The sequence below is a fragment of the Cyrtonyx montezumae genome, unplaced genomic scaffold (genome assembly GCF_038088225.1).
Source record: "Cyrtonyx montezumae isolate F1298 unplaced genomic scaffold, pur_monq_1.0 scaffold_3, whole genome shotgun sequence".
Taxonomy (NCBI): Eukaryota; Metazoa; Chordata; class Aves; order Galliformes; family Odontophoridae; genus Cyrtonyx; species Cyrtonyx montezumae.
Window position 1 is genome coordinate 81,373,132 of NW_027072034.1, and position 27,265 is coordinate 81,400,396.

Sequence of the window (27,265 nt, forward strand, 5' to 3'; positions counted from 1 at the left end):
CTTCATTTCAAACAAACCATAAAGGTCTAAGAAGTCTTAGATGGTGCTGTTAAACTATTTTAGAATGGGCAAAATGATCTGTATCAGACCCCTAAATGGTGAGCTCATGGAGGAAGTCCTCACTGAAAGTAATGTCTAAAGCTAATAACAGTAACTGCAAATGGTTAAAATTCAGTCAGACTTCTAAGCAAATGAGAGAGGCTGCTGTAACAGCAACTGTGAGTCAGCCAAACCTGCCTCTAACAAAGGGAGAGAACGAGCATGAGATAGAGCAAAAAGGAAAGCACTACGTAGGCTTTAAGAAGTTTGGAGCGTCATTTTGACTTGCACAAATACAACAGAAGCAAAAGTCGAAGGCAAATCCCATCTCATCCAAAAAATGGTGACCAATTAAGCTGAACTCTCCCTTAATGTAACATTATGTTTGGGAAGCTGTACGTATTATGTACGTATTTTCTATACACTCTCCCACTACTCAAGATACTGAAATGCTGACAACAGCAGTTGTGAAAGGGAAAAGTTTGTTGAAAGGTAAGGGAGAGAAACTGCGCCAAAAGCAGAGGAGCTAAAGAGGTCTCTGCTATTAGGAATTCTGTCATCAGTAACAACTTCACTCAGTGAAGAGAAAGCACACATCATCCTCATCATCGTCACCAACAAAACTGAAAGCAAAACATACTTGATTATTAATTGGAAGCAAAGACAACCTTGCTACATTCCTACCTGACAGATCTTAGGTTCTCTTTCTTGTGCATCTCTCTGCATTCATTTGAGCAGAAATGTCCTGCTTAGATATAGCTCCTGCTGCAGCAGCCTTCTTTCACCGTGAGCACAAAGACTAATTCACCACACTGGAAGCAGAGAAAAAAGCAAACTACTATTCATCTGATTGTGTTCATAAGAAGTACTACCTTCACCACACTCCCTAAAACACACCTCTCCTACAAATGTATGCATTATAAACATCTAGGTCTGGAATTTACAGTCAACAAATGGCAATACAAACAACCACCAGAGAATGTATAAACATTCGTAGGAGCAAAAATACTCAGCCTGGCTGCACCACACATGGTGTTTATTTATCTCCATTACATAAGCTCAATAGGAGAAGACATTCAAAACAACTTTTCAAACACAGTCTCGGTGTGTTAGTTTATGTCAGTGGGGTTTCTTCCACGTATTTGTGTCACCTTAAGATAGACGTGTGCACAGTGAGTTTTCGTGGACCTTCATTCCAATCATGGCATCTGGACACAAGGAAGTGTTAGCCTGACAGTTAGTTACTTAATACTTAAAACCTTTGTAGCTCAAAGAGAGAAGTGCTGTGCATTTTTAACCTGAATGCAGGTCAGTAACTTCAAAAGGTCAGAGTGAACATTTCTGATCTTTTTGTTATTAATCCCCTTGGCTCCAAGTTGCGTGAATGCCAATGAGCAGACAACTTCTAGTAAGCCACAGCAGCTAGTGTGCACCTCTGAGGGCCAGGTCCTCAAAGAAGATGCAAAAGGAGTCCTGCAGCAACAACACTGTCATACAGGCAGGTGAATCCTCAGTTCACTTAAGACCTGCTTCTTAAATCACAAGAAGCACAGATTTCTTTGCGTGGATTCTGCCATCTGTTGCTAACCTATTACCCTAATGCCAAAGCAACTGAGCTTCCTCTATCCACTTGTTTCACTTTTTAGGGAGACACAAACTATATTTTGTGTTATCTTGCACAAATTTTCCCAAGATCACAAGATTTGCTGATGCTCCATAATAACACAGATAACTCCCCATAATACATCACACTTCTATAACTCCTTTAATCCAGAAATATCAAAGCACTTTGCAAATAATACATTTGCCTTCTAACACTCCTCCCACATCCCATGTTATGTCCGTATCATTATCTATATTTCACTATCAAGGAAAACTGAAGCAGAGTAAGACAATGCAATCTAGCAGGGTTGCAAAGAAAGTAGAAAAAATTGGAGCAGAATGTGTTTTTTCCGACTAGCTCTGCAATCCATCAGAAGCCCAGTCACCTGAAATAGTGGAATGCAACACGGATTATGATTATGCTTTGAGTAGATTTACAGCTACCACACAAATACTGTGTGTGGTTTATGCTAATGGCTTTGCAAGTATCCTCTAACTACACAACTTTTGAATTGGTAGAGGATAGGGGAGATGGGGAAATACTAACACACAGACTGAAAGGTTTTATTTCCAAAGGATAAAACTCCCATTTGAAAATATTTGCCTAATAACAAAGAATATGCCTAAAGCAGCACAATACCTTTCAAACAAATTCTCTACCTCCTGGTACAATTTTGGAGCCCAGCCTCCAAAAGACAAAAAAACAATCTGTGTGCAACTGTGCATTTCTGTGGGTACAGCAATCAAAGCAAGAATCTGTCTCCCGGAAGGCTGTATGATGCCAAGGGATCACATGAAGAAGCCAGAGTTTTTTCCTGACTGTGGTTGACTGTACACACTCTCCTATTGTGTCTCATCAAAGAGCTGATGAGGGAGGAGTAGAATGTACTGAAAAAGCAAACAGAAACAGGGCTACTGACAACAAATGAAAGCAGAATAGTGATTCGGTGGAAACTGCTTGTGGACTGGACCACTACACATCAAATCCATCTGAAGCCAACAGGCTGAGCTTTTCTAGAGCAGCACCTTGGTAATAGTAAACTGATTCACTATTAGTGTATGCAAAGCTTTGCATTGTCTTCAGAGGATTCTGATCAGAGAGAAAAGCACCTGCAGACTTGGAACCTTAGTTTCTGGTGCACATCCCTTGGGCATTCAGATCACATCTTTTCTATTCCAGCTTTAGGACAATGGACTTGAGTAGATCATTGGTTTAGCTTTCTAAAATTTGAATAAATCTATCAAAACAAATGAGTAATTTTGCCCACACACTTGGTGGTAAACTTGAATGTCTTCTGTCTTATGGAGTAGTCACAATGCCAGGAAGGCAATATTATTAATTTTTAGGCTTTGGTTTAAGCTACGTTGATGCTTTACATCTTACCTTAAATATACTTGACATTTTTCTGTTACTTCCCTTAGCAAATCATCCACAATGATTACTTTTTCAGGGAAAACTTTTGCACTTCATGCATTAACCTTCTACTCCTGAAGGCCTTACACAAGACTAATCTTTTCTTTTAATGACTTCAGAAACATCTCTCAAGATCCTTTACCCACGACTTTTTATGAGCATGTAGCTCTCTGCTCTGGGAATGTCTTCATTACTAACTGTAAAAAGTGGTGCTTGTGTATCCCACACCAACAGTGAAACATAATCAAATAAGGGATACTGGTTAGATATTAGACACTGAGCACAGCAAAATAGGCACACAGAATCTTCATTAATTGTCAGAAGAACACAGCTTATTGAGAACAGATCCTATTTCGCTGGAACACAAAATTCTAATTTATAATTTAGCACTAAGGAGAAATAGCAAATGCAGCCTAACATACACTGCCCATAATAAGGCACCCTACACTCCTACAGTCTGTAAAGGTATTATACTGAAAGAAATACAATTTGAATGCTCATGCAGTACTCAAACACTCCTGCATTCAACCCTATGTATATATGAACAAGTGTCCTTCACATTACATTATTGATGTTCTAGTTATCAGCACCTAAAAGTTGAGTGTTCATTAGATTGAAAAAAAAAATCACTTAATTTGTGATTTTCTGGCTTTGCATCTCAATTTCTCTAGTGGGGGTAACTTGTATCCCACCCATTACAAGACCCCTATGCAATATATTTGCCCAAATCAGTGCACTCGAACTCCAACAGAAATTATCCAACAGCATGAGCCAGCTTGGAATAAAAGTCTGCCTTGCTGTGAAAGACGACATTACTCCACCAGAACTATCACTCTCATTGCTTTTTTCTTTTTTTTATTTATTTTTTAATGGAAGCAAAAACCCCTGTCATCTCACCTACTCCTCTTTTAATAAGGAATGACTGCCGTGACTACCCCCATCTAGAACCACCATTCACTGCCAGCACCTCTTCTCTCCTCATGTGCTTAGAGAACAACTGATTAGCACTTTGCATAATTAACCTGATTAGCACTGTGCATAATCAAACTGATTAGCACTTTGCATAATTAAAAAGAAATAATAATAATAACAATAATAAGCAGTAGGTAATAGCAAAAGCTGCTAGTCCCATTGCCTGTTCGTTTGCTCTAGGAATAGTTTACTGCAGAATATTTTATTTCTTACAACTTTTTTGTTGTTGTTTTTTTTAAAAGAAGGCACAAGCTCTTGAGAAATACAAGTTTAAAAACGATCATTTATTTTCAGATTGTCAATGAAAATACTGGCTGTTCCACTTTACAACTTCCTTGTGGCTCTCTGTGCTATTGCTAAAGACATGTAGTAGGAAGATCACAGAATTACAGGTATTGGAAAGGACCTCTTAGAGATAATCGAGTCCAGCTCCTGTGCCATAGCAGGCTTCCTGTGGCAGGTCTCACAGGACAGAGTTCAGACAGGTACTGAGTATCTCCAGAGAAGGAGACTCCACCACCTTTCTGGACAGGTTGTGTCAGTGCTACACCACTCTGACAGTAAAGGTCTTCCTTGTGCTTGTATGAAACTTCCTGTGTCCTAGTTTGTGCCTGTTGCCCTTTGTTCTGTTGCTGCTTGCCACTGAAAGGAGTCTACTCGTATCAACTTGATTCACTTTAGATAATGAGATTCCCTTCCTGTCTTTCCTTCTCCAGACTGAAAAGTCCAAGGTGTCTCTGCCTTTCCTCATGCAGGAAATGCTTCAGGCCCTTATCTTCTTTGTTACCCTCCACTGGACTGTTTCTACAAGATTCCTGTCTCTTTTGAACTGAATACCACAGTACTACAGATGTGGTCTCATCAGAGTAGAGTGGGAAGATCACCTCCCTCAAACTTCTGGCTATACTCTAATGTGCACCAGGATAGCATTGGCCGCCTTGGCTTCAAGACCACATTGCTGGTTTATGGCCAACCATGTTGAACTGGATTGTCCACTGGTCTTATTCCCACATTTGTCTTCAATAACTGCTTTTGGATTCATTACTACAGGATGCAGACACCTCATATACTTTAATACATAGAACCCACAATACATTTTTGACTTAGAAAGTTGCATTACCCTTATTATTAAGATGGGCAAAGGTAGAGACACATGTATCCTCAGAATTACACAGTTATCGAACATAGGAAGTCTGGAGAGGAACATGGGATTAATCATACTTCTGCACCTAATCCTGCATTGTCCTTCCCTTTGTGTGAACACATGTTCACTTCTCTGCCTGTGTGTTTTGCATTCTTCTCAAGGAATCTGCTTCTGTGAGACATAAAGTACTGTCTTTGAGTGGTAGCTTTTACTGACTTCAGTAGGAGTATCCCCAGTTAGTGTCTCAGGATTAACACAGGTTTTCAGATTCTGAGAGGCAGCTGAAGTTACATGTATAAACTGCAAACTGTGTGAAAACATCTATGTTGTCTGCATTATTTGACAACCTAGAAGAGCAGTGTCTCAAGTGAGAGTAAATTGTTAACATTTTCTGCTTAGTAATGTTACCCCCTACCTCCCACTCACCACAATGCCCTGCATTTTGCCTTACTTTCTTAACTTTAGCATCCTCATATTCTTCCTGCATTCCCATCCTCACCTTACATCTCCTATTTGATGTATTCTCCTCCAAGAATACCATGCATGTTCAAGAATAACTTGAATAGAATGAATGAACGCATCCTCCTTCTGTACGTGAAATATTCATTGCCAACCTTCCGTAGTATCCTTACAATGACGTTGTCTGTACTTCCCTATCAAGTAGAAAACTCACATCATAGCTTCTCTGCTGATAGCTCAACGAATGCAGTTTGGACAAGGGGTTAACAGAGAGTCAAGCTCTTTCTGAGTGATGAGTTCATCTGCCCTGCAGCTGCCTGGACAGAAACTGCTGCCTCTGGACTAAATGTGACCCAGATGCACCCCATTGCACGGACCTGTTCTAGAACAATGAAAAAAAACCAACCCATTGTGCTACAGTTCCTTTCCTAAATATTCTCTCATAAAATAAATCAATAAGAAACTGGATGGAAAGAGTAATAAAAGAGCATCTTGTCATAATTAACTGGAAATGTATTACTCATGCACAGGAGTTGCTGCTCTCTCTCCATCGCCCCAAACAAAAGAACCAATATGAACAGCAAAGGGTGCAGAGCTAGTCCCTCATTTCACAAGTTGTTTAGTTTCTGAAGAAAAGTGTTGCTGTAGAGATTTTTCAAGTCCAAATGTTCCTGGGGAAGGTAGTTCCAGTAATTCTGGGAAAGAAGCCAATCTCTTGGCTTTATATGTAAATATTTAAACAACATTATTTTTATATACATACATTTTATACACATATACATATATGTCTTTAGGCTTCCAGACTTGCAAAAATGCAACTGAAAAAATATGCCCAAAGTACAGCTATTGGCTCCCCACCCTGACAACTGACCATCAGAAACAAAAAAGAATAATGACTTCAGAATAATTGAGCCATGTCATCTACGTATGCTACTCTCTCCAGACAGAAGAACTGACAGATCAGAACGACAGATTCTAAGGTGCAGAGATTAAAGCCTTAATTACTTTATCCTTAGAAGTGGCAAAAGCCTAAGTTTCATCAATTTTAAATCTTTCAGAGCATAGATGGATGCTGTGTGCTCCACTCATAGGCATGGGATCTCCAGCCTTTGAGGACACGTTCCTAGCATTTTAGTGCTCCAAGCTTTGTCACATTCAGAAAAGTCACTCCACTTCAGGCTTGAATCAGGTCCATACTTCAAAAGGAATTACTTGGTAAAAAAAATCCAGCAGAAGACTGGAAACGCACTCAACATTGAGGTTCAGTGAACAAAGTGAAGAAAAAAAAAAGAGCTTTAAAATTGTTGAAGAGAGGCACTTATAAAATTGAGGTAGATGATTTAGGGATCATAATGTACACAGTCAAGGCATACGATGAATAAATCAATCCATAAGAGTAAAATTTACAACATGGACTCCACCTGTATAGACTCAGAAATCAAAAACACATCCTAACACAAAGTACATGCATGTTAATTCATAGGTATATGGTTTAAAGTAATCATAAACATTATTTATGAATACAGTATTTACATAGCATTTCAAATATGTACATACACACACAGCACAGCCATGTGAGTTCTGTGGAAAGGACCACTCAAGTACACATACAGATACATATAAAAATGCATAGAAGAAAGGACCAAGAATAGGGCAAGTCTTAGAAAATGTTTTAATGGTTTTACAAAAAGCCTTCACCCAAAGTTTGAGGGGGTTTTGCAATCTTACATTTTCTATTGCAAAATACACCTGCTTTCTTTTCTTCCTTTTTTCCCCCCTAAACTAAATATTTCTTCCATCTAATGACTCTCTTTATTAGACAGCATCTAATTTGCATACATTTACATACAATTTAACTGCTAGCTTGTGAGAACAAAGAAATGGCTCTGTATTGTACTGAAGGACAATACTCAGAAAAGGAAGGTATAAAAACCAGCTAGCTCGGTGGCTGTGTATTCTCTTTGTTTCAGAAATACCAGGATTTTTAAACACACCACTTAAAGGGTGAGAAAAGATTATTTCATCAAACAATGAAAGAAGATACAGCGCAGCTCCCTTTTAACACATTCTCTCTCTGGCCTGGTTAATGGGATTTAAGGGTCCAAGATTTCTTTGCTTTCTTCTGTTTCCTTTATTAGAACTGATGGATTTAATTCTGTCACATATTTTACTTCATATTTTATTCCTATAACAATCTATGCTGAAGTTCAGCTCCAATGCTAATTCAATACCATCTTCCTTTCCTTACAGTCAGCCTGGAACAGGACTGAATGATCATCGATGGGCACGAAGTGGTCTGCCCTCAATGCCCACTGCTAATGGATTTCAAAGCAAGTCTGCCAGAATTTTACCTTGTGGCAACAAGCACAGAGATAATGAAAACTTACCATGTAGCTGTCTGGGAATCAAGAGGAAGGGAAGCAGGGCTTAGCTCCACTTGTGAGAACAGGGAGGGACTGTGGTCAGAGTAAATGCAGGATGCAAGGGATGCGTCAAGCCCTCTAGTTCCCTACAAGAAGAAGAGAAAAGGATCTTTAAGATCTCACAAATGCAAAAGGCAAAACCTTTCAGAAACAGTTGGCAGACACTCCAAAACAAGCCCCATCAGAGGCACTATAGATCAGCGAAAGCTTTTTCTCCGAAGACTTTGCAGTTGGAGAACCAATTGCAGAGAATGGCTGCAGTTCTAACCCACGTGGAAGTGGCATAAAAGTGTGGCAGGAAAAACAGCAGGATTTCAGGCTATGTGCTGCACATCCCTATATCCCATCAAATGTGTGAAACCTAATGATGCAGAACCGCCTGCCATATGTAGCTGCCTGCACAGTGGAGCTGTTATCTTCATCGCCCAACTCTCCCCTTCTCAGCATCATTCTCAGGGACTGGTGCTCTTTGTGACAGATCAAGTAACGCAAGTAAAAGTGACTAGAAGTACTGACATTCAGTAGCACAGGAACGGCTGAAAGAAGAACTGGACTCTATGACATTATTATATGGGCTCATCCTACAGAAACCACAGATGAAGCCTTCTCTAGTGTACGCACACCTAATAGGAACAAGTGCTCAACGAAGCTAGCTCGTTTACCAAGGAGGTGTGGTATTTCGCATTCAACAATCATCTGCTCAGTTCTGCTTGCCCCAGCTACATTGGCTGTGCAGGACCAGCAGTGGGGCCAGGGTTGGGGTGATGGACCTTCTCACAGAGGCCTCACAGCACAGGAACACTAGCAGAAGATCTGCTTTGCAAGCTATACCTAGAGGAATCTTGTGCTAGTGCTTCCCTGATGTACCTCACTGGCACTCAAAATACATTATAGATTACTAGCAAACACAAATTTTAATTTAAAGCTGGTTGAAATGTTAATGAAGTTGTAGCTGTTTTTTAAAGGGGAGAATTCCCTACTGCTTATAAAAATGTTTTCTTTCCTTTTTTCCCCCTCCTGTTTGTTCAGCTTCTAATGGTGAATAGCAACAAAACCTCATAAAAGAAATTAATCAAGCCTTCGTATTTTCCCTTTTTCAAGGATAGAAAGGTTGAGGTGCCATCTTCAGAGTGTGTCATGCATACCAAAACACAGGTTTTAGCAAACAGTGAAGAAAGTAAATTTCAAAGCCAAAGTTCATTTAGCTGTCACGTACTGCATTTACAGCTTACGCTGCTGACACCATTGGGTTACTATTGCTGGTACCTTACCAACTGAAATCTAAGTTAATTTAAATTGCTGTAACAATCCTACCCTTCTCTCACCTCTTTTCTCTCTTCGACACATATTTCTGACCCCATCATAGAGCAAGAACTGGACAATTGTCCAGTCCAGGAGACTTACAGCTGAACGAAAATTTCTTTTTCATGCTTTTTTTTTTTTTTTTTTTTTTTCAAGAAATCAACCTCAGTCAGGGAATTCTGGGGTTAGAGCTAAGGAGGCTGCAAAAACATACACATGAAGGGACAGTAACAGAGAGGCTTCAACATCAGTCAATTTAAGCTTCTGTGGACCTACATCTTGAGATGTCTAGGACTGCTTTGGTATAAAGGAAGGTTCCTATCACATTGCTGGAAACCAAAGCAATCGTGGTTTTACAGGTTGAAAGAAAAGCCATCACCTCACACAGTAACCTAAAATAAACTGACGGGCTATACAGATCATGCAGAACAGATGCAGTCTGCTTTGATGAAAAATAGCTTGAGATAATGGTCCACAGCTACAATCTGCACCAGGGGCAATTTCCAAGTGGCAGATTGAATTAGCCTCAAGTGACATGCATTACAGTAATGCTTCCCTGAGGCAATAAGGCAAGGTCCCACATTCAAAAGAAAAGAATGGAGCTTTCTTGCCGAAGGCAAATGATAAAGCATACTATTAAGAACCACTGTTACCAGGACACTCAGAAGCTCCTGAAAACCCTTCAAGGACTTCAGAAAGTATATTTGGAAATAGAGAGCAAGAGTTTTCTTTTACATCTCTGCAGTTATGATATTAAGCATCTCTTCTGCTATTTTCCCACAGCAGAGACACATTAATTCTGTCCAGAGTAGGATCTAACCTGTCTAACCATTTCCAAAGTCATTCTGCCCTAGCAGTTGTGCAGGAAGTTACGGGATGTAAATCTGGGTTTCAGATGAATAAAGAAGACACCACAGTCCAAATCTCTTCCTTTACTTTGCTTGCTCTACAGACAACAGACAACTTGAAACATTTAATCTCTATATAAGAGAGATCCTATGGCAGTAAATAACCACCCAGCACCATAATGTAGAGAAGGAGCCACTAATGAACAGCTTCACTAGCCAATTAACAACCACAGATGATTCATCACAACTAGAAGTCACAGTAACTCAGAAAATTAACAGTCATTGTGGACACCTGATAGTCATCAGCTCAACAACCATAGCTGTCTCCTTACATTTCGCATTAGACCACATGGGTGGGATTATCAGAAAGAAACAACGGTGTGATTCTCTATCCACTAGAATTACAGGGAAGTAGTTTTAGTTTAATCTATCAGCAGCACATTCAGGCCCATGCCAAATGCTTTTGAAAATCCTCCCCCTTCTCAGCCTGTCTAGAAAATGGGGAGAAACAGAAGTACTGCACAAAGAATTCCACCAGCTTGTGCCTGGGTAGCAACAAGTTACAGCTTGTACAATTCTGTCAAGTTAAAGATGCTGAGAATTCCCTTCTAAACACAAACAATATTTCTGAAGCTAGCAAATTCCTTCAAGCATTCACTTCGATTTGATAAATTATATTAAATACAATTTGCCTCATCAGTATTTTAAAACACGGTAGCTAGAGCATGAATAGGTCATTTTTACACACATAACTAAAATCTATCCAGTTGTGTATACAGCGTAGATTATGTATGCAGGCCCACACTCCCTGAGATAACAAAATTACTCAGCTTGCAAACCAAGCCAGTCACAAACTGCGTAGTCGCAGATAGCGAAGTCGAGCCTGAGCCAATCAGTCCTGCTAAGCAGCTGCTATCTGGGTTGCTTATTAGTTCACCAGCACACTAACCACGACCAAAGGTTTCAGATTGGCTCGCAGCACACACAGAGCAATGCCGGGTCTGCTTTCAAAACACTGCAGAAACTAAACCACAGATGAATGCTATCAAAGTGAGGGGATAGGAGAGAACTCCATTTTTAAATTTACACAAAATGTTGTTTTAAAAACACTGAAGAGAAAGCCCTTACTCTTGAATATGATACAATAAAAGAATCGTGCTGTTTGGTGTCAGAATGCTAAATTTCATTTTCAGCAGGAAAAAAGCGTAACAATCTTCCTGGTTTAGATAGGTTTTAGGTCAGTCTTAGCTACATATAAATGAATGCTTTGCTCAAATTACAGGGTAATTTTAATTAGGACACCTTGTTAGACATCTTGTAGTTCTCTTTAATACACTTTATCAGTTATGAGAAGAAACACCTCTCCGTTCACCTGTGACTCAAGTTAAGGTTATGCTAAATTATTATGCTAAATAAACATACAAAGAAAAATATTTATCCTACAATAGATATCTTTATTTCTGTTGATTTTCATTTGTAAACTTCCATATTAAAAAGGCAGGCTTCAGAATTCAGCACTCATTACGCACCTGTTTAAAAACCACTTGAAGCACCAGAACCAGCCAAATGTGTCTCAAGCAGAAATGTTGGCACTGCCATCCCAAGTAAGGAACACCCATCGCCATTTGCTCTCATTAGGTTAAACAAGTTCCTTGGGACATAGCTGAATTCCTGATTATCTGCACTGCCAATGGATGAAGAACACCAGAACAATAACATTTAGCTCAGTGCAGCCTTCTGTCCAGTTGTCAAGCACAGCGTGTTGGGAGAACTGGCTGAAGCTCTAGGAGGTGCCCAGGAGTTGTGTGCAGGGCACACTGCAATTCACTCTTCCGGCAAGGACCTGTTTGGTTGACATTACTGAGAGATACAGGCTGGGATTTCTTCTCAAAAACAGTCAGTGAGATTGAGAGCTAATTCTCTTTTCCCTAGTACTTCCTCCTCTGTACTAAAAAAAAAAACCCTTTGATTGTCTTACATGGTTTTATTTGTTAGTCAGAACCACAATACATTATTTTCGATATTCAGCCCAGTGTTAAATCAGTCACGGATTGCTTGATTTCATAGGAGTTCACTGACAGAATGATAAGCCCAGAAAATAAAATCTTTGCACATAGATCAGACAGGGTACTGTGAGTTTCAAAATATTTTTGTCAACTTATTTTAAGTATCTTTCAGAGGGACCAACCACATGGCTAACAGAAGAATCTTGTCTCTGTCATCCATTTAACCCCACTGGCCTCTGTCAAGGATGCAGACATGCTTGCCAATAAGTGACAAGTCAAGTGGTCTTCTTCCAAAAACTCAACGGTACATTTCAGGGTGGTGCCATTAGAAAGCCACTAGACAGAATCAAAGCAGAGTGGTAGTGATTAAGAAGTATGTCTGAAATAGTTCTAATATCCTTGCTCAATCCTCTATAATCCCACTTCATTATCAATTTATTAACTTCCTTTGTTGTCCTTTCTGTCATCCAACTGCGCTAGTCACTAATATATCTTAGTTTTGATAAGATGAGCACAAAAAGCTAGCATAATTCACATAAAATTGATCAGCTAACTGTATCCAAGTAAAGGATGTACAGTCTCTAAACTAAAACTTAAAATTAAAGATATAAAAAAAGATGGTTCAGCACTGTACACAACTTAGTTTGTAACTCATGTGTCCAGGATGTTAGTAGGCTGCGAGAAGAAAAAATATTGTATACTTTTCATCTTTGCCACATAGATTTCATATAAACATAAATACTGTTTATTTTCTGGTAGTATTCACACTCAGTGTAGAATTCACAATTATTTAGTGCCTACAACAGTAAAGTAAGTATTAATACGTGAAATAAAGTGTTCTAGGAATACGATATCAGGTACCAATAGCTACTGATCTAAAACTATATTTATTTTCAAGACAACTATAAGAGTGGAAAAAGCTTTCTTGTTCTGTCTGGCTACAAAACGTATCAAGAAATCCTAAGACAGCTGCTTGCATACTCAGCCTTTGCTTGTGTTTTTTCCTTTTTTTTTTTTTTTTGTATGTTTCCTTGTTTTTGTTACCAGTAAGAAATTTTTGCATATAAACAACACTTACTGATTTGCTGTTGCTCTTTACTGACAAATTCATGGGTGTTGTATTCACTGTGCTCTCAAGAACAGCCTCCCTTCCATGCTCCTACTAATCTCAACAAGAATGCTGGGCACTCAAAACTTCTGAAATAAATACTTCATATTTATTCCCCATCATTTTATTCACAAGTGTAGCTGCTTATAGCAAAAATGCTTTACAGCAAAATTCCCAAACCCTGAGGGCCACAGTCCTCAGATTTGTGGCTCATGCTTTGTTTGTTTGATAGGATCAGTAGTTCGTGGCACTTCCAGACTACAGTGAGCTACAAGTGCTACCAATGTGAATGGATGCTTTTATTGGTAGGTGTTTTTTAGCAAGTAACAAGAATGGAGTGGCAAAGTGGGAACATGTGTGGAAACAAAGCAAGCCCTCAAACAAACAAAATGCTACAGATCACTATGGGACATCAGAAAAATCAAGTTGAGACATCTTCTTACTATATCTGTAAAAGTGATTCTGGGTTGATTGGAATTCTAGTACTCATCTTCTTTTGCACTTTTACTTGACAATACTCAAAGATGTTCAGCAGCACTTCTACAGACATGTAGGTCTGTAACCTTGTATTACCTGTACCTAATCACATAAAACAAAAGTAAATTTCACTACATCTAAAGTAGTTGACTTCTGTGCTGTAAAAAGAGGAGCATCTACTCTGCACTACACTCATTGAAAAAGTAAAAAAAAAAAATTGTTTTATACATTTCAACTTCCATTTCCCTTCTGCTGAAAGGGAAGCATATATTGGACTGTGAGGAAGTCACTACTAGACCCCTCAAATGCCTCAGCTTACCAAAATGAAGAGACATGCAGACTGACTCTTTTAACTATGGACTAATCCAGGGAAGGAAATACTTTGCTTCTATCACAGATATCCACAGGCAGATCACATCATCTTTTCATATTTGATATAAATAAGAGATGCACGTTAAAAGGAGAGAATAAAATCAGTTTTAGATTTTAATTGCATGCAATAGCAGCTTTCAAAGCTGTTTCAAATAAACAAAGTAGGAGTTCATAATTACACTTTGTATTAAGAAATACAATCTTTTCCACTGTCTGAGCTCCACAGTGGAGTGGCACCTTTCAAGACAAAGAGCAGAACTGCAGCCTTGAAACAGAAACTAAACTTGTGAAAGGAAAGAGCAAGAAATGAACTGTGGAGAAAATGGGAAGACAAAAACAGATGGGATTAAGAACCTCAATATAGCCCTTATCTCTCCAGCAGGACCACAGAGAGACAAGACAAAAGGCACATAAACTTTATGCACAAAGTGAGGGGAAGTCAGTGGAGGGATATATTAGAAAAATTAATGTTTCAATATGCCATCTTGTAATATCATATTGAAAACCACACCACTGTGTGTTACTGTACTTGATCAAGTGCACCATCGTGTTTAATTTGAACTTTGATTATGATAAATCACATGATACAGGAAGGCAACCAAGTGATTCACAGTCCCTTTTAAAATCATACCCTATTAAAACTTTGACTGTAGTAGCAACATATTAACCAGTGTCAAGGGACACTACAGAAGAGAAAGGGAAAAGAAATATTGAAGAGCACATCCCAGGATTATTTGTTCATTTGTTAGACATGAACAGTAACTTGGCTGTGCCAGCAGTTACTGTTGGACTAAGCAGTAGACAGATTTGGTACATGCACCTAATACAACAAACCACGGATTGCCCAATTTTCTAAGGGGTGTGCAAACACTGCACACCTGAGCACAATTAAGTCTCACTGATTATGAAGAAAAGAGCCTGTAGGAGCAGGACATAGGCTTGAAGGGGAGGGAGGCAGTTGAAGGAGAGACATCAATGAGTGCTGTTAGCACTCACTGCCACCAACATTACTGGAAGCACCCGTAAATGAGGTGGCTAGGGTAGGAGCAGAATGAGATACAGACCTCTAATGCTTTATCAGCTCCAAGATCAAGGCTGGTTTTGGCACTACTTCCACTCACCAACAAACTAACAAAAAAACACAACAAAAAAAATACCCAAGCAGGTGCTAGCAATCTGAGAGACCACATGCCAGCTACAGCTGCTTCAAACTGAATCAATTACATCTGCCTGAACAGTCCCAGGACATTGAACCCAGTGAAGAGAACCACAGGTCAAATGGACACCCAGTACTTTGAGATTTTAACGCTCCATTAAATTGAGGTGGAAGCTCCCTAGCAGAATTCAGGAGAGGATATTCAGGCAGAGTATGAATTACATGATCACACATAGTCTATGATAATATGGAAGCTAGAAGACAGCATATGCATAACACTAGAATACACAGTAAAAGCCCTTTGGAAATAATGTCTTAACATTTTTCTGAAACAGCCTGACAGCACTGCCTTGATTCCCAAAGCACTGGGTGCAGTACATTTGCTTGAACATGCTCTTGGGATTGGGACTTCACTCCAAACCTTGTTTGTACAAAAAGGGGCCAAGCAGCTGGGAAATTCTGGAGTGTAGTGTGTCCTCATTAGCTCCCATCTGCCATCAGAACTCAGCTCATGGCAAGTTTGGCTAAGTCCTGGTGTTCTCAGGTCCAAATCTGGGTCAGTTTTAATTACACCATACAGAATTCAGCGTGCAGTTTTTAAATCCTTATTATACAGCACAGAAGAACGGGCAGCTCTCCAACTAATCAATTTTTTAAAAGTACATATATAAAAATTTTAAACCAGGCTAGACAGACAGTGGGTGGAAGAGAAAAAAAAAGTATAAGCGAGTACAGGGGTTAGTTAAGAGAACTGTTAGCAAAAGTGGGTCACCAGCAAGTTCTGCTTTAAAACTTCAAAGGAAGGGGGAAAAGCAAAAAAAAAAAAAAAAAAAAAAACCCTCCTCATTTTTTAAGACAGTGAAACTGATGTAGAAGATGTATACAATTCACACTGCTTTTAGCATCAGCACGGGTTTTACACAACAATACTACAGTCAGATTGCTATAAAGACTCTTATGGTTACAGGTCCTCATAGTAGGCACTAGCCGACCTACTCCCACATCTTTTAACAATTTTATTGCCCTTCTTGAGAAAATGCTTCCCCCCTACAAACAGAAATGAAGCCTTAACTCCACAGTTATAGAAAAGGTGAGGTGATTAGTTCAATGAGATCCTTAAATGTGATAATTAATTGCCACATACAACTCTCAATCCTTATATAATTAGCCTAGTCCAAAAACCACTAACTGCTCTTTACTTTCCCTTCCTCTATGCCCTCAAATAGCCATCAGCCAGGTCAGGACTTGAAAAGAGTTTTGCCTGCCAGGTTGCTGGCAAACAAAACAACAGGAAGAACAGAGAATTGCATGTTTTTCACTGAACAGACACTTGGGATAGGATAACGCGCCAAATCTGATCTATGTAAATTGGGCTAAAATCTACTTTCAGAGTCGACAATCAGAATCTGTCCTGCTTAGAGTCTTTGTCAGACACAAGGGAGCAAGTGGAAGTCTTCCGTGACAGCTACATACATAAAGGTAGTTCAAGAATGGAGTAAGATGATCAAGGAGCAGTGTAAATAGCAATGAAATGATATATGCTTGTTAGAAGAGAACAATATTTTGCCAATCCACTACATAAAAACTAAACCTTCAAAGGTTTCCGAGTTTGTTTTTTTTTAACCATTTTCATGAACAAGATCCCCAATATAGAAAGATTTCCCTTCACACACTTTGTTAGTATTGTCAAAGCCTTCACTTCAGATATACAGCCCATCAAATGCACAACACAATCCTGAGTTCTCCCTTGCAAGGAAATTTTCAGTTAGTGACTCTTCCATACAGCTCCAATTCACAGGTGAACCTTGTTTATCCTTCCACACTAAGAAGCACACTGCTGACTACGTTGAGATCAACGAGAGCTACAATACTGCAGTAATTAGACAATGCTTTTTCTTTAAAAGAAGGTTTTTTCTTTAAAGTAGACACTCTCCCTCACACATCTCCTCCAATACATGAAAGCCCACAAATCAAGCATACGTTATGCAACAACTCATGCATCAAATAAAACCATACCACAGGAACTTCACAGTCTTTGATGCCACCACCTTCTCCACTGATAGCAGATCTCAAATGCTTTTTGCCTGTACCACCTGGCCAGTCTCAAGCTCTAACTATCCCCATCTGGGCCCACTTGTATTAATTATGAAAATCAGCCTTATCCTCTCTGAGTTCATTTCAATTCAGTTGAGCTAACACCAGAAAAAAATAAAAATAATTTTAAAAAGAAAGCTGAAGCCACAATTATAAGAACAATAAAATTACCTCATACAAATCTGGCTTTTAATTTGTGTGTGTGCACATGTGTTAACAGAACTTTTTCCTGCTAAGTTTCTGTGCAAAGCAACAGGATAGCCATGTGCAGAAGGATATTAAAGTAACAAATGCTAAAAATAAAATTTAGCCCAGATATTATAATTTTATCATTTTTGTAAAAGAAGAAAAATTTCAGTGCCACAGTGTGTGTGTGGACTATGTTCTCTCTTAAAGCAGTGACAGTGCAGTCAAATATGCTTGATGAACCCTTGAAGACATGCCCCTCAGTGACTAGGCAAAGCAGACAACCTGTAAGACATACAACGAGAAGTAGAAGTACATGATTTGGAATGCTGACAGAAAAGTTCAGCCATGAAACAGGCTGGCTACTCGAGAGCCTGGGAAGGGAGGGCTCTCCATTTGGGAAGGAAAATTCAGCTTCTACTTGATTTTATCATGTTACATAGCACCTGTCAATGTAGGTTTACTGCCTCTCTGCTTTTCCTCATCTTCCATTTGACATGTATCAACAAGCCACTTCAAAGGCAGGAGTCAAAGATGGCAAGCAAGCACTCAAGTGGACTTCTACTATGCTCTGACTAATCTTAAAAAAACACAAGTATGACAAAATGTGTCACTCAGTACCTGCTCAGATAGTTAAACTTAAAGAGTGGAACAAACACCAGCCCCTGAAGAACTTCTGCATTTCCCTGTCTGAACATGTGGAAGGTGCACTGTGCAAAACAAGGCCAAAAAAAGACAGCAGATTCCAGAGTGGAAGGACAGGCTTTGCCCATGCTTACAACCCTTCCGGACTTGTGGTGTTGTTTTTTTTTTTACCCCTCTCTCCTCCCTTTAAAAATGTGTTCAGATGTTATCCAATTCAAACTCTTCAAGTTTTCCAACCAATACTGGAGCCATTTCAGAGCTACCCCCTGTTACACCATCTTGATCAAAGTGCATTTAGTAGTCCTGAATTCCAACCAGACAGCCTACAGGAAAGGAGACTTGCTAATATTTCTGAATGCTGTTCTTGCATAGCAAAGCTCCCATACAAGCACATCTTCCTGCTGCAATTTTTTTCATGAGGAAATGGTGAAAGATCTGGCACAACACATGAATGCAGATGTATACTACAGTAACAGAGCATTCCAGAAATAGGGGATGTTTTATTTTGCAGGCTGTCGGCCCCTGAAGATGTTAAAGAGGTGAGAGCAATTTATAACATGAATTAAACCATGGGGGTCCCAAGTAAGAAATTACAGAGAGACTTGACAAACACATCTCTACTAAAATTTGATGCTACTATGTTACCTTCCTGTATCTACAAGTAGAGTCTTACATAATCCTCTTACTGGGAGTCTGTCCTTTTGACTAGATGAGCTGAAATGCCTGAGAAAACAGCATGATTTATAAACAGAATGAGTTTCTCAACTTTATTGTCCTTGGTTGTGAGAGTTTAAGCCATACCTTTAACATTTGAATGTCATTTTTCTATTGCATTTTATGTGAGTGGGTGTTTTTGGTATTACATGGTCTGCATAAAATGAATCAGTGCATAAAAGCAACACCTATTATCACATGTTTCATAAGCATCCAACCCATGGCAAGTGTGTGCTGTGCAGCAGTTATTACCAGCTAACAGCATGTCCTACACTAACTGAAGAAATCCTACAGAACTAATTTCCAAGAATTTTAGGAACAGTGGAGCAGAACCGTGAGGCATCTGACAAATTTCTGTGTCCCCTGTACCTGCAGAGGAGGAGGTAGACTGCAGTGAGGAGATGGTATCAACAGAGCACTAAACAAGGCCAATGAAAGGGATCACAAATGTTTTCCTAAGGAACAAATACCATATGTGTTCAAATGTCCCCAAATGAAAACCATACTCTGACTAAAGTGATGTGAATATGCAAGTTGCTAACAACTTTTGTGTGGTCTGGTTTCCAGACTGCATGACAAAAAACACTAAAAATGCACACAAATCTAAAAAATGTATCTCCATTTTTTCCATTATTTGATAGCCAAATATCTTAGGATAATGTCAGAGATTGAATTCTGAAAACCCTCTGTGATGAAATAAAGAGTATAACCCACATTTAATACTGTAATGGAAGCAGCATCTAAAGGAATACAGCATCTAAAGACAAGACAATAAAGTGTACAATATATTTCTTTTGTATATGAGATACAAGCATCAACTATCCCCAGTTGTTCCTATTTTCTAGATGAGGAAACAAAAAGCCCAGGTCTTGAACACAAAATATATCAAGAGTTCAAGTTCATGGCATACTCTGATTCCCACTTGATTTATCACATGTAAATGTGATAATGTGCTAGGTACTCTTAGTACCTAGCAATTACTTCTTTATTTTAGTCAGCTAAAGATATCAACAGTAACATACAGACACCAGAGTATGTGCATCTGAAGCACGACAATTGTAAATCTACCAGGTCCCACACAACCTCTTCTTCCAGATCCTATGGACAGCTGCACATGCTCAAAACACGTCCTTGGCACTGGACAGGACAGTTACTTATAGAATGGGACTAGGGGCAGGACAAAGTAGACTTGTTGCCCTTAAATAAACCTTTCCAGTTGCTGGCAATCTGCTGGCTATGGATGTCCTGCACAAGTGGTTATGCTCTTACCTTTGCATTCACACACCTCGATGGACTTATTTCATGAGTGTATCTAATTTACCTCATAGATTTCCTTCTTGTTTCTCTTCATCCTAGATAATGACTATTGTCAATATTTAGACTGCATCTAAAGGAGATTTTCTAGAGCTGCAGAAAAGATATCACTGATACAAATATGAGGAAAAGACTGGTCTGTAGATCACTCCTGCCAGGTTAACCTAGTATAGAATGTAATCAGACCTCATGGCAATGGCAGGTCTGTTCCTGTCTCATGGTAACGATTTCAGCATATCACAACAATGCTGTAGCTTTACAGTTAGTATGCTATAAATCTATTTAAACAAAGACCCTTTTAGAAGAGCACAGAAATACTTAATTTAAGCTGAGAGGCATAAACTCAGTAGGTATGAAGATGAAATGGTCTGAATTTGCCAATCAGACATGCACTGTGACTGCACTGCTGCTAAGATGCTCCCTAAGTAGGCCAGGAACAAGGTTGTGAAGTCTGATTTAATTCCAGTTCTTCAAACAAGACCCAAAAATCAAAGTTCATATCAAAATGTACAGGTACCTTATGAAGTTGTCATATATTTCCACTCTGCAATTCACATGTGATGTGTGTACACACATCCACATACATTACACTCAGTATTATCTCCTATACCATACAACTGCAAATACACCCTAAAAAAACCAAAAAACCATAACTGCTAAAGGAAACCAGCATCCAGGGGTTCAGAGAACATATGACGTTCCTCTTTTCTAATCACAAAACATGGATGCGCTCCTATTTGCCCCACCTCCTCGCCCCTTACCAACAAGAAACTCACCTTACTGCACTATGAGGCTTTCCTTAGCCAAGTCTGCAACCCCAGGCAACCCTGTCTCGCTCATGAGCAGTGTAGGGAGGAAGCTTAACTAAGTTTCCCATGCTCAGTGCATGTCACATAACACAAGCAACCTGCTAATGAGCTGCTATGTGTTCTCTCAAAGTCACAGCTGCCAGCAACAATTGAGTAAGTGCAGCCTAGCTTTTCAGGATTCCTGTCTGTTGCCCAGGAACCACACAAAGCACTGGAGATTTTAAACAGGTGCAAACAGTGCTTTTCTCCCATGCCTGGTCCTCCAGTGTATCAGACTGCAAAGCCCCGCAATGGCAGAACAAGAAGCAGCAGAAAGCAGTAAATGAAGTTTTAGAATGTGATCAGGTTTCTTACCAATAAAGCTACACTTTTATGACATGAGAAAAATGGCTAGCAACTAGCAGTACGGGCAGATATAGCAAAGCTTGGTCAGGATTGCCTTTGTGAAGATTTCTTTTTTTCCCAGAAATGTACAGCTGTGTTATAACTCCAGCTTACAATTTTTTCCTGAGTTTGTTAGTATTTCCCACCTGGAAAAATTTTTTTTTTTGTAAACAGTAATATTTCAGAACACATAAATACCAATAACAAGCAAAAAAAGTGCATTTAAAAGCTTATTTTAAAATAATTCTGTACCAGTATAGGAATTCTTATAGATCATAGTTCTATACTGAATAAGTGTCTTTGCAAGTATAATACAAATAAAACAATTATCTGACTTAGGGTATGTACAGAAATTCAATACATCCCATATGCTTACAGCCCATTTTTGACCACTCTAATATTGTAAGTACACAGCTAAATGCATGGGTGGTACTATAGGTAGAGAAAAAAAATGTGCTTCCTGAACTGCAAATCCAACAAAATTAGACACTGTGTCTAATAGGCTTGTTAGAAAAGATTGCAATAACTCCTAGTTTGCTTCATCAATATTGCCCACACCGTGTTAAGGTCATCTGCATGGGTTTATTAGCCATGTTCTCACATTGGTAATCAAGCAAATTCCTGTTAATTTCAGACAGAATCTTCCATGAATTGGAAGAGAGCAGAAACTGATTGAGGCCATTAGGATCTGGCTCACTAATGCTATGATCAACTACTTGTTGAGTTTCTGCCTGCTACTTAGCAAGTCGCTCTCAAGAGCAGGCACAGGTCAAGCCTTGAACAAGGCTCTCTTGCTGTTTGTTCAAAAAATGTTGCAGTGCTGACATGCATGCTAAGGACTTCTGCGTAAATGAAGCTTCTTAGATAGACTTTACCTTCCATTTTGGATTCAGCTTTCCATTTGGATGGAAAGCTGAAAAGGCTAAAGAGTTCTCTTGTACAGACGCCAACAAAAACAAAGGTAAACTTAGAATTTTCATTAACTGTAAATTACAAGAGCAAACAGAAATAAGGATTGATGTGAGCAACAGGGAATGCTAAAGCTTCACCAAATGTAATGTGTAATGCCTCAACCCAAACATATTTTGGGATGACTGCCAAGAAGATGGGTATAAATGTGGGAGGCTTAGTAGAGTACAGTTTGAGCTAAAATGTGTAAAGTTTTCACTTGTGCTAAGGAAACATTTGTAGCTAGGTAAAAACAAGGCCTTATGAAAAATTCAATTTTGCATCTAATCTAAATTTCCCTGGGCAAAGCAACTGCTCTCTTCCTAAACCCATCCTCAAGATAGCTGTTGGTAGCATGTAATTACTGCAGATAGCACTGCCATAGGATGCCCACTATCAGAGCTCAATAGTAAGAGTACAAGGTTCTTGACAGGAAGCCTACTTCATGCTACAGGACTCAGGTTTACCTTCTATCAGGTAAGCCATAGGCAATTCTAGCAAAGGCAAAAGGCTGGGGAGTAGAAAACTATAAACTCTATGGAAATGTTTAACAAGCTCACTTAGCAACTTCATTTCAACTACATTCTTCTTGACTTCATAAACCGATTCTTTCAGCAAAAAAATATCAGTGGCAGCAAAGGTTCTTATCTCTTTTGTCTGCACAGAGTTCAGAAAGCATACATGGTAATGAAGTTACAAGAAGACATTTTACTTACTACCACTTCAGCTTTATTCATATGATTCCAAGATCCCAAGACAGTAACACAAGTTACAGGTTTCTCTGTGTTAAGTGCAGGGTGTGATCTTTTCTTCTCTGTGCCTGTGATGACACAGCATCCACAGGTGACACACGCACAGGCAAGCTTTTGATTCCTCCTAATGCACCTCCAGTTCTAAAGATATGCAAGTATGAAATGCCTATTGACAAGACACTATAGGAATCAGACTAACAATACTCAACGCATCACATTGCTTGGCAAATAAACATGGTAAAGACATAGAGACAAAAAAAAAAAAAAGAAAACCTCTCATTGAAAAAAGAATGAAACTCTCAGAAGAAAGTGCCTATTCACTCAAGGTGTAGATATATTCAGCGACAAGGACCAAGTTGACAGGTAACCCTGTTAAAACACAACATGTAATGCTACTAGTCTCCAGAAGTAATAACAGCGCATTCGATGATGGGACAAACTGGGTCTTTGGTCCAGGAGAATATCTACTTATGGCCAACGCTGACATGGCAACAGTGAAAGCATTTAAGAAGGATCATGAAGTAATTGCAGCCCAGATTTGTCTCCACAGTTGCTATTGACCAAATAGTAGACAAAGACATTTCTTAGGCTGTCAAAGGACAAAGTACTCACTGTGATGGAGATTAATGACAAAATCAATCCAAAAAACTCTCTTTAAAGTCTAAGCAAGGATTCTAGAAATTGCCAGGAGTATTTTGGCAACAACCTTAGGGTAAAGTTACCCTCTTTTCCCTTAAAATTACATCAAGGCACGGAGCCTCAGCTAAGCTTCAAAGAATCTGAAAGAGAATGTATCCTTTTCTGCAGTGGCTTCAGTAAAATAAGAAACAGGATTAACTATAGGCTTTATTGGTGCCAGCCAGACCACAGATGTACCAACAACACTCCACTGTAAGGTAAAATCTACTGTAATTTTTAAAAAATACTGATTTTACATCTGACTTCAGATTTCTTATCAACTAGGTCTTCTTACACCAACTGCGATTACTTAAGAAATAATGCCAGAATGAGAAACATCACTTTCTTTAAGACATTTACAAAACTGTGGGATATTCTGAGCTGGCTGATATAAGCAAGTATTATAATGCTGAGTAGCACTACAAGCTGCCTTCCATCCACAGCACCGTGCAGGCTGTCATTTCTGTAGTTAGGAATCGTTTTACAGCAAGACTTAGCTGTTCTTTCAAGTGCACTGTACTGCTAGTTGTTGTCACAATTATTTATAACTAGGGACATCCATCTCCTACTAACCTTCTGTTCTGGTCCAAGATACAGGAAACAGTATTTGGAAGGCTAAAGTACATTTATAAGAATTTCAACTCAATATTTTTTCAGACAGAATCCGCCCTCTGTTTGTGACTGCAGCCCCAGGCAAGTCCAAGATGACATACAGTCTTCCTTTTGTGTGTGCGTGTAAAAACACAGTTTATGTATACAGAGTCACATCAGCAAATAGAGATGTTCAACTAACTAAGTGCTTTTTCAAGAGACTTGTAAAGATGAGACAACTAGTTGAGATGCTTCTTTAAATTGCATCAGAAAAGTATTGTAGCATTTTTTCACACCAAGAAGCCCTAGAATAGTGCAGGGAACACTCAATGTCAAGAAACAATCTTATCCCCAGCTTGGCAATGAATTATCCTACAACCTTGAGCAAGTTACTTAACCATTCCGCGTTTCAGTTTCCCCATCTATCACATGGGGATAATGATACTTTGTATAACAACTCTAAGGTTCTTTAGAAAATATATTTCCATTTGCAAACTTTTAAAGTGCTTTGGAAGATCTGAAAAATACTGAGAATATACGAATAAGTATTGCTTGAAAGGTTTATTGCTATGTGTTAATACAAGTCATACCTTTCATATAAGCACTCTGCATTATGCTTAAGTGTTTCTATGTACTGTTTAAGTGAATCAGCCACAATTATCATACCTACAGTATGCTGAATTTGAAGATACTACACGCTTTTAGTTCACATTTGCAACAGGAATCTTTCTACTGACCTCAGTAAGAAACACACGGGGCTCTGTATTTCTTTCTAACAGAGACAACAATTTCTCATTTAAGAATGCATTCCTTGTAATACACAATAATTAGGAATGTCGAAGAAAAAAAAGAAAAAAAAAAGAGGAACATTGTGTCCTGCCTCCCCAGCATTATTTTCAGCACCTACATGATACAGATGCCACAGAAGACTCACTCTTACTTTGAAGTGCAGGAAAATATATCCTGATAAGAGACTGACTGTCATTCAAAGCTTCCTTTGAAACTTCTTAAAAACTGCAGCTGAGCTTTACATCTGGAGATGTTTTAATGATTAGTTTACTTTTTTTTTTTTTCAGAGCACAGAAGAGAAAATTCATTACATGTTTAAAATTCAACATACTTAGTAGTTTGATACTTAAATAATACTACTTCTGAAAGTTTGCCCTTAAATATGTACTTTAAGGGTGTAATACAAAAGCAGCTGGACGCGCATGTTTTAAGTCATTGATCAGTTAGTTGCATAGGCAAACCCTTCAGAGCAGAAGAGAGCTTCTAGCTCAACTTCATATTATGAGTCACATAGATTCCCCGATAAACCTACACTGCAGATGGGACCAAGTGAGGAAACTACTTGGCCCAAAAAGATTACTTTTTCTAGACATAGGTAACGTGTGATAGATCTGGGAAGACTAAGCCAACCAGAAAACAGGGGGTAAGGCAGGATGCTCTCACATGTTTCACAGCACAGGCTGGGTGCAAAGTGGGAACGTGACCATACAGGTAGTACTCCAGTTCTAAATTTCTTCAGCTTAATGTGAATGTGCACAGAGATAACTGCTTCCAGCACAACTTTTTACTGATTAAGTCACTACCATAAATCTCAATATGTTCCCTGCCATATTGGCAGCCTGTCCTTTATTTTTTTTTTTTTTTTAAATCTTTTAACTGTGGGCCAGATCCTCAGCTGGTACAAGTTGGCATCACATTTTGTTGCCTTCAGTGGAGCTAAGCCAACGGAAGCCATCTGAGCATCTGATTTTGTATTTCTGTAGCAGTTAAAAAAATGATACAGTGGCATTAATTACTAGATATCCAGATCTCATAACCTCAAGGCTGGGGCGGAAACACTTCTTATTTAGAGTCACCATTCACCATACAAAGTGAAAGAGTCACTTGGCAATCCATGCTCACTTTGATGGCTGAATATCTACTAGTATCTGTTTTCATTCAATACCACAAGTCACTGGTAGTCATTCCAAAAACAGGAAAAATGAGAAATGGTGTATCCTATCTGATTAAAATGCTTAAAAGTAATTAACCCCAAAGCACCTAGTAACTGTGCTACATGCACAAAATGCCACAAGCTCATTGCATTTTTGACACAGTATCTAACACAACGAAGGCACACTGGACAAGACAAACTCATTTCATTGAGAATTCTCAGTCCTATCGTCATTGATAAAGCATTCTACTACAGAGTAAACAGCACGCCAGAAATGCAAACTCAAAAAATCTTTAAGATTACACGTGCAAATTTAAATTGTACAATCACAGGATCATTTAGGTTGTTGGAAAAGATCTCCATGGACGTCAAGTCCAACCATACACACCTATGTTTTTACTTGTTGCTCCTTGGAAGAGTTCTACAATGGCACTATTCTTCACCACAGTGTTCAGAGAAAGGCAGTAATCTTTTCAAGACCCAGAGAAATGGTGGCAGAACTCTAAATATTATCTTAATATTTCCATACTTGTATTTTTGTTTATTGCTTGGGTTTTGCTGTACACATTTGTATCTGTTTGTTGTTAGCTCTACAGGACACTGAAGCATAACCAGATACGTTTCTATAGCCATATGGGATAGGGGGATTAGACTTCTTAAACCACACTGAGATCTTTGCCTCACACACCAACATTCTCCACTTCATGATCTCATAACAGAGCAGCCATTTTTAGTTCCAGGAAAGGGAGAAAAAGTGTGTCAGAATCATTATGGACAATGCCACTTTGGTTTTGACTACTCTTCTACAGCAGCCTCATGCTCACAGTTCATACACGTTGTATAAAACCTGCATTTGCTCCATTGCATTGTGGACTTAAATAACCTT

General features: G+C 38.9%; 1 long non-coding RNA gene across 1 annotated transcript in view; it reads right to left on the reverse strand.

Moving 5' to 3' along the window:
* LOC136052176 (uncharacterized) overlaps nt 1-27,265 on the reverse strand; it is a 414,011-nt gene that overhangs the window by 314,090 nt on the left and 72,656 nt on the right. Inside the window, exon 3 of the long non-coding RNA XR_010622523.1 lies at nt 8,018-8,139. This is a non-coding gene — a long non-coding RNA (uncharacterized LOC136052176). The remainder of the gene's footprint in view (nt 1-8,017; nt 8,140-27,265) is intronic.